The sequence below is a fragment of the Saccostrea cucullata genome, unplaced genomic scaffold, assembly GCF_032062105.1.
Source record: "Saccostrea cucullata isolate Sc308-1 unplaced genomic scaffold, CSIRO_AGI_Scuc_v1 ctg2771, whole genome shotgun sequence".
In the NCBI taxonomy this organism is placed as follows: Eukaryota; Metazoa; Mollusca; class Bivalvia; order Ostreida; family Ostreidae; genus Saccostrea; species Saccostrea cuccullata.
The window spans coordinates 31,108-38,243 of record NW_026921614.1 but is presented as its reverse complement, the minus strand read 5'-3'; the positions used below and the strand labels follow the sequence as shown (position 1 = coordinate 38,243).

Sequence of the window (7,136 nt, the reverse complement as noted above, 5' to 3'; positions counted from 1 at the left end):
ATAGAGTTTTTAGCGTAATCATGAATTAGGGCTACACATGTTCCTGCCTTGTTTTGTATTTGGAAATGATTTCTTAGCGGTATTCACGTATTAGGCAGCGCATTCTTGAATATGTAGCCCACTTTTTTTTAGCACATGTACAGTATATAAGTTACATTTATCTAGAGTTGTATGTCTTTATACATCTATGAGTACATGCAGGTTTAAACAAAATGCAGATGAATTAAAAAAATTTTCTATTATATATTAATAAATTTGAAGCATTAATACGTAGAGTGAGAAGAGTTTGAACTGATATTCTGCATTGTTTTATAAGCTTGTATGCAATTTATAAATGAAAATCTACAACAAATGAACAATTTACTTCAATACTTTCTTCTTTAAATCCATCTTGTGTCTACAAATAGCTCTTAATACTATTTTTAAAATCAAATTAGGATTGCATATTTTAAAGTTTTTGAATGTAAAAACTTGGTCATATTAAATTTGTATCGCCAGGATTGTTATACCTTTATAAAACAAATGCCCTGGAGTAATGTGCAGCTAATTAAATATTCCAAATTGACAGCAGCTAGATGTTAAAATGTGCTGTAATTTTTGTCACATGTTGCTGACAAGTAGCATGTGAATTGTTTATGATCCCTTCCAGTTACACTGTTGATAGACATACTGTAGATTTAGGCTGACATCAGGTGCAGTAAGACTTAGGTAAGCTTTTTTTGTGGTTTTTTGTCTTTTTTTGGACAGGAAGTATATTGTTTTAGCTGGTTTATCATGTTTTTGTTACCAGATTTAACCTTTGATGTTATAAATAAGATACTTAGGAATAAAAATACATTAAAGGACTTGGTGTAATCTCTGCATGAAGTTAAGTTCATGATTAGAGATTGAAGGGTGCACTTGTCAAACCCCCCCCCCCTCTGGGGAAAATATTGTTTTTATGCATTAACCAGTGTGGACTGGACAACCTTTTGGTTAGAATATATTGGAATCACTATTGCTGTTTTTAACCAGAGGTGATACAACTCCAAGCATTTATTACATTTCCACAACATAAGGGCCATGAATTATGAAAATTTTCATGACAGAGAGCCTTTTTCCTGGTTTGACCATGGAGCATAGATAATTTTAGGACAGTTCCCTTCTAGTTTTGTTTTCTTATCTAAACAATCTGTGCAATATCTGATTAAAAATTCAATCCTCCATTTACCTGTACCACAAAATTGAATATTTCCAGGTCAAGCAATCAATTTTTTTGGGAGATTTAATTAAAAACCATGATATATTTTTTGAGTATCATTGCTGTATCTTGCAAACAGACTAATGTTACAGATTTTCCCCTTACCCAAAACAACCCACAAAATTGGATCAATCCAATTTATGCCTTAGATATAAAATCTGTCTGTCGTAATTTTATTTGTAGATATCATGAGAATATCACCAATAATTGTATGTTATTAATATGTGCTTTATAATTCATCGTATATGTTTATTTCATGAATATTGTTTGGTTGTATAGTACAAACCCGAATTTCCTCCATTGATTAATCCTATCGTAATGACAAATGGCCGCCTGGCATTGTTATTCGACTCATGTAACTCTAAATACACTTGGCATCATCTCCAAAGTAATTCCCAACCAATAATTCATCCTTTTGCAGCGTTTGTAATACTTTTTAGAGCCTTGTTTACTTGGTGCAAAGTTGTTGACAAATGTCGCGCGAATAATGGCGGCACCGCACGTTATTCGCGCGTGGAGTATTTCGCACCTATCAACCAAAAGGTATATAACAGACGCTCTGAGAGAAATTCGTAAGTAGTGCTTGCGCTGCTCAACCAGGCATGGTGCCTTCAGTGCCCATCAGACTGGTACTCTACCCATAGGTACATTTTGTACCATTGGTTTGGGTAGGCTGATGCCTTTACAAACCCAGTGATTTTGGGTCCCCATCCTTTTTCTGGGTAAACTCGCCAGATTATGGGTAAAACACCCATTTTGTGAGTAAAACACCCATTTTCCCCAATATTTGCCACTTTTTGTTGATTTTGGCCACATTTTAGTAAATTCCTGACTTTTTAGCTGTTTTTCTTGATTTTTAATAAATTTATAGAAAATTGACCATCTTTTCTTATTATTGGGTAAATTTCAGAAATAAGAGACCCACATATAATTTCTGTAACGGGGTAAACCATAGAGTGGTAAAAGAGTACAAAGTATTCAAAGACCACCACTACACCCAGAAACGTTACAACTGGTGTCAGAAGTGGGATTTTCTCTTATCTTATTTTTGTTTACCCATAATTAAGAAATAGATAAAAACATTTTTTTACTTAGGTAAAATTTTATTGATTCAATACATTTTTTTGAACTGTACCCATTTTTGTACAAGATGGAATTAGAAGAAAGTTTTGAAGTAACTTTTAAGTCCCGTCCATCTTCACCTAACAACTTGGAGAATGATAGGCTGGCCACACCCGTTTCAAATCCTCCTTCTCCATCAAAGGCATCAGATATAGCCCAACCTGTGAATGAAAAGCAATTAGACGCTATCATGTCTATCATGCAAAATGTAAACCAACAATTGTTGGGCATGACAAATGAGTACCAAAGGTTGAGAGAGCATGTTGGCAATTTGGAAAAAGAAATTAAGAGCCCTATTCAAGATAGGGGAGACAATAATCATTTTCCAAATGTTATACCCAGACCCATTCATCCAGTCAATTCTTATGATGATTTTTATCCCCGCAATCATTCAAATCCAGTTTATGGGCAAAGGGAATATAACCCCGGTACAATGTCGGGTACCTATTATTCCCCATTACCTGAAATAAACAGGAATGAAAACAGAATGCCTTACCCATGTACACCAAAAAACCATGTAACAATAAAACCCCAAACATTTGATGGCTCAGAGGACTTTGACGAGTACCTCGCCCAATTTGAAATTTTAGTTGACTTGCATTGGTGGGATTATAAAACAAAATCTCTGTACCTTGCCAGTAGCCTTACGGGTGGTGCCCGTGCCCTACTGAGCGAATTAAATGAAAATCAGAGAAGAGATTTTAACTCCCTTGTAAAAACCCTAAACAGAAGATATGGCTCCATTGAGAGATCTGAAATGTACCGTGCCCAACTCAAAACCAAAACCAGGGGTACAAATGAATCATTACCCGAATTGGCCCAATCTATTAAAAAATTGACCCGTCAAGCATACCCAACAGCTGACCCAACCATTATAAGCATTCTGGCACTCGATCAATTTATTGATGCCCTACCAGACCCAGATATGCGATTAAGGTTGAGGGAAGCTAAACCAAAAGACATAAACGAAGCAGAAATTTTGGCCATTCGATTAGAAACTTATAGATTGGCAGATGCCCAGAGAAATAAAACTGTCAATGTCATTCGTGACACTGACCCTATTTCATCATTAAAACAAGATAATCAAAACTTGCGGGATGACATACAATCCCTTACCCAAGAAATCAGAGCCCTTATAAGAAATGGTCCAAGGCCGACCCATAATTTTGGGCAAACCCCCTATGAAAATTATTACAATATGGGCTTGTATGAAAACCCAGTCAGACCTGAATATGAAGGGCATAGACCCACAAATTATGAACCAAGACCCCAGGGTCCACCCTACCAAGGAAATTCAAACAAAGGGAGCAAATACCCCAAAAAACCAAAACAAAATCCTTTCCGACCTCAAGGACAGGGAAACTGCCCAGAGTCGAATTCGGGGGTCGGAAGTCGACAGGATCAAGGGCCAGGCCCCAACACTTGCCATTAAATATGGCTCAACCACTCTCACTAAAGCCCAAACCCAATATTGAAAATAAAACAGATGAGAAATCTGATAAAGAAATCTCTGGTTGTAATACACCTACCCCCAAAGAAATTTTAGTGAGAGATATAAATGAGGGAAATGATGGAATTCACGTAATTGGAAAAATTGGAAATAAAGAGACAAATATACTAGTTGATACGGGTACTAGTATGACTATTGTCAGTACCCAATTCTTTGAAAGTATAGATACTGAGGAAAAGCCCCAAATTACCCCCGTATCTATCAAACTTACATCTGCAAGTGGTGATGCAATCCCAGTTAAGGGAGAATGCTTAATCAAAATATCACTTGAAAATGTTCAAGTTACCCATAAAGTACTTGTGGCTGATATACAAAACCCATGCATATTGGGATTTGATTTTATGACCAAGAATTCATGTGAATTTTTCATAAAACAGATGAAACTAAAGGTACAGGGTCTAGACATTCCCTGCTTTAGTAAATCTTGTGTAAAAGTTGTGTCTTGTGGCAAGATAAGTCTTGCTGAGGATATTGGAAATCCTCCCCATTGTGAATATGTTGTTCCTGCAAGGGTAGATAACCCTTTATTTAAGGATGAGGTTGAAATAATAGAACCTATCCCAAGTTTTGTTGAAAAAAATGAATTGATGATTCCCCAAACCCCTGAAACTGTAGACAGAGAAGTCACAGTTTGTCACATGAATTTGAAAGACGAAAGTAGCAATTTTGATGAAAATACCATAAACGCCACAGTCAAATGTGTTGACAAAGTACTAGATAAATGGGAAGACCTAAACAATACCCAAACTCTTGATGCTCCTAGCCCAGAGCTCAAACCCCAATTTCTAGACCACTTGCCATGTTCTAATATTGAGAAACTACCCGAAGAAATTGCAAATGAATCAAAACAAGAGTTTCAATTGAATGAAAATTGTCATGTAGCTTATGACAAACTCAAAAGAGCTCTAACAAGTTCCCCTGCCTCATCCTACCCTAACCATGAAGGATTATTTATCCTTGATGCTGATAATGCTAATAGTGCGTTAGACACTATACCCTCTCAAGGACAGAGTGATGTAGAAAAATCATCTATGCTGTACCCTACAGCCATCCCTAGTTCATACCTTGAGGAATCCTTCCAGGTCGAGTGATGTAATTCCGGATATGGATCCTGACCATTTCCCCGTGATGCTGAATTCGTAACAAATGGATGTGTCGTCACGTGTGCTGGACCTTTTGGACATTTTGAAGGAATATATTATGTAACTGTGTTAACTGTATAAAAATGTGATTTGGATGAAATCAGAATACTTGTGGTGTGCAGATTTGCAGATTTGTGATTCGTCCCTGTCGTGACTTTTCCATTTCAGTGGATCCAGGAAGTGATGAACTGTGATAAAAAAAAAAAACACTGTTTTATATAATCTTTTTGTAAAAGGTTAAGTATTGCTAATCGATGTTATCCATAATATTGTTATTTATGCCTATGATTATAACTTGTTGACCACATTGTATTTATTGATAATGATATTTGTATATGTATTCTTGTGGCCCATGATTATGTTTATTGAAAACTTTACTCATTGACTATGTTTCACTTACATGGCGATATCCCCATGAAAACTAGTCACTAAAATGAGATATGATAAAACGATCCAACATTCGGGACGAATGTTTTCGTGGAAGGGGGGCTGTGTTACAGATTTTCCCCTTACCCAAAACAACCCACAAAATTGGATCAATCCAATTTATGCCTTAGATATAAAATCTGTCTGTCGTAATTTTATTTGTAGATATCATGAGAATATCACCAATAATTGTATGTTATTAATATGTGCTTTATAATTCATCGTATATGTTTATTTCATGAATATTGTTTGGTTGTATAGTACAAACCCGAATTTCCTCCATTGATTAATCCTATCGTAATGACAAATGGCCGCCTGGCATTGTTATTCGACTCATGTAACTCTAAATACACTTGGCATCATCTCCAAAGTAATTCCCAACCAATAATTCATCCTTTTGCAGCGTTTGTAATACTTTTTAGAGCCTTGTTTACTTGGTGCAAAGTTGTTGACAAATGTCGCGCGAATAATGGCGGCACCGCACGTTATTCGCGCGTGGAGTATTTCGCACCTATCAACCAAAAGGTATATAACAGACGCTCTGAGAGAAATTCGTAAGTAGTGCTTGCGCTGCTCAACCAGGCATGGTGCCTTCAGTGCCCATCAGACTGGTACTCTACCCATAGGTACATTTTGTACCATTGGTTTGGGTAGGCTGATGCCTTTACAAACCCAGTGATTTTGGGTCCCCATCCTTTTTCTGGGTAAACTCGCCAGATTATGGGTAAAACACCCATTTTGTGAGTAAAACACCCATTTTCCCCAATATTTGCCACTTTTTGTTGATTTTGGCCACATTTTAGTAAATTCCTGACTTTTTAGCTGTTTTTCTTGATTTTTAATAAATTTATAGAAAATTGACCATCTTTTCTTATTATTGGGTAAATTTCAGAAATAAGAGACCCACATATAATTTCTGTAACGGGGTAAACCATAGAGTGGTAAAAGAGTACAAAGTATTCAAAGACCACCACTACACCCAGAAACGTTACACTAAGCATTAGAATCTAGACATTAGAACCCAGACATTCAGCTTGATGTACATACAGGACAGACACAGATCAGAAAGGAAACTCAGTATTAAAATATCCATTTAATAATTTTCAAATTATTTGCATTTTAAATTATGATACATGTATTACACATATTATTTTTAATTATCAATTTACTGTAACCTTTTCATTGGCCACCTGTGACCTTTTGACATCAAGTAAATGATTCTGTTGTCCTGTCTTAATTCTCTTTCGCCCGTTATTATAAAGTTGACAGATCTGTAAAACAATTATTTCCCTGTTGTTGGTGATTGTACATTTTGTGTTACCTCAGTGCCGCGATGTGTAGGAGGGTAGTACAGGTATACTTACACACCTGACAGTATATTATTTGCGACTTGGATTTGCTTATATAACTGAAACAATGATCATAAGAATACGCCTCCTACTTATTTTTTTAATTCTGTTAAAAATGCAAAAATATAGGATATTATTCATTAAATTAGATGTCAAGAGCCTTCATTTATCACTTAATAAATCTTGTGAGATTTCATGCCTCAAATTTGGTGACTTAGGAGAATAGCTATGAGCAAATGGAAATCTGCATTCATTAAACTTTTTCACGAGTTACGAAGAATCAGTCTCACCTGAGCTTAAAGCTTGAGGAAGCTTTTCTGATACAAGTTTGTCTTTTGTCAGTTTGT

General features: G+C 35.9%; 1 long non-coding RNA gene across 1 annotated transcript; it reads right to left on the bottom strand.

Annotated features, from left to right (window-relative positions):
* Nucleotides 1–2,328: 2,328 nt before the first annotated feature.
* On the bottom strand, nucleotides 2,329–5,917 carry LOC134260430 (uncharacterized). The gene is made up of 3 exons (XR_009990545.1): nucleotides 5,709–5,917; nucleotides 4,937–5,202; nucleotides 2,329–2,523 (listed from the first exon to the last, which is right to left on the bottom strand). It is a non-coding gene; the product is annotated as an uncharacterized LOC134260430 (long non-coding RNA).
* Between the last annotated feature and the right edge of the window lie 1,219 nt (nucleotides 5,918–7,136).